We start from the raw sequence: 1,797 nt of genomic DNA, 5'->3' as shown, positions 1-1,797 counted from the left end.
TACGGACCCTTTTTCAGTTTCTTTCACTCCAGACAAGCAGAATCTCATGGCAAAAACATTAGGTTTTACAAACTCTTCTGGAATGTCAAAGATATCATAGTATGATACCATTTCTGTGTCTCCAAAGTCCACAAAGAACAATTTGCATTGGAACCAGATAGGTTCATAACTATTGCTCTACAAATTACTCTGTCCCTGACATTCGGCCAGGCAAACTGTTCCTATCATGGGAGGCTCAGCGAGGCTACTGTGGGGCCTCTTATTAATCTCGTCCATCATATCCTGAAGCTTCTTCGCATCTTGTGTTAGCTGCACAGCAAAGAGTTCTGGTCCTTCTTCCGCAAATGACACATACACTTTGTGTTGAGAATTTATTTCTAGCAATCGGCTTTTGTAAGTCGAAGACTTTTTAGGAGATAAGCTATTCTTACTAGCAGCAGCTGGTGTTGCTGGGGGCGCAGTGCCAGGCAGAATGGGGGGAGATTTCGGCGCCACTTGTGGTTGTCTGATAGGAGCTCTAAGATTGACAGGGCCCCTCATTGCCTTGTTCACTATTAACCTCTGACTAATAGCCGATGGTGCAGGCACCATAGCACCGTTGAAGGGCACAGTAGTATGTTGTTGTAAACGCATTGCTGATGCAGGGTTTGATGGAAATTCTGATTTACTAGAAATGGTACATGCTCTGCATATGACGGAGATTCAGGTAACGAGATTTGTTGCCACATGCCCTGCTGATTACCAATACCAGAGTGTGCTGCTGAATCTTTCAAGCATCAATACTTCTTGTTTTGCTACTGCTACTGCTATAACCAAATCGGTTTGAAACAAGGTGTGTAGAGAAATCCGTTCCCTTGAATTGTATTGAGATGATGGGATTGGTAGATTGACCTTCAACTGTTACAGGATACTCTGCGTAACACAGCAAGCTCTGCAGTTTGAACAACAGCTGGTTGTCCCAGCGGCCAGAGGGATGCATGATGCGCGCCAAGTAGTAGTCGGTTGCCTGACCCGGTAATTGCAGAAACATTGGGTCGTATTTGTCGAGACATCTTATAGCACTGAGAGAAATTAAGTCTTTGTTACCATAGTCTATGAAGTGTACTCCCACAAAGCCGGTAGACAGGTTCGACGTGTTAATTATTTTCGCTCTGTAGTAAGTCCCATCTTTGTATTTGGCGGCACAAATCATACCTTGTTGGATGGCTGATGTAGTCACAGATCCAACGCCCTTTTCCAGGTTTTCACGCGCCGCATCGAACAGGGACTCCACCATCAACGAAGAGGGTTGATCAAGCTGTCCGCTTATTTTCAAAAAATGACCATCCTCGTCCACATGGGTCACGTAAAGACGAAAAGACCTTACCGATTCGTTTGGCAAAGCCATAATTGAGTAATTATTTAAGCCCACACTGATTAAAAACACAAGGTCTGTTCCAAGTTCCAACTCACATAACTCCGAATAGAACGAGAGCTGTTCACCGCACATCAACAGAATAATGAAAAAAAATCTATTCTACCGCTTTCTTTTTCCGTTTACGTTTCGTTTTTAAAACAAAAATGGCGGGGCACAGACAGACAGTCGTCCATCACAGATAAAAGAGATTTGTAATCTGTGGTAATTACTAATTTGCTTCACTACAAGACGTACACATTTTGATCGTTTTAAATTAAGACTAGGACAAACTTAACCATCAGCTGGGCTGTCGTGCGGTCCCTCTGACACTTGCACTATTTAATACGAGAGCGAGAGGACCGCACGACACGAACTTCGAGTTTCGTAGTAGCCCTGCTGAT

At 43.8% G+C, this 1,797-nt stretch overlaps 1 protein-coding gene across 1 annotated transcript in view; it reads left to right on the top strand.

Annotated features, from left to right (window-relative positions):
- The window catches only part of LOC141444367 (RNA polymerase-associated protein Rtf1-like), a 38,844-nt gene that overhangs the window by 25,233 nt on the left and 11,814 nt on the right, over window positions 1–1,797 (top strand).

The sequence above is a fragment of the Choristoneura fumiferana genome, chromosome 29, assembly GCF_025370935.1.
Source record: "Choristoneura fumiferana chromosome 29, NRCan_CFum_1, whole genome shotgun sequence".
NCBI classification, from domain to species: domain Eukaryota; kingdom Metazoa; phylum Arthropoda; class Insecta; order Lepidoptera; family Tortricidae; genus Choristoneura; species Choristoneura fumiferana.
The sequence above is the reverse complement of the archived record's forward strand: the minus strand, read 5'-3'. Positions and strand labels throughout refer to the sequence as shown.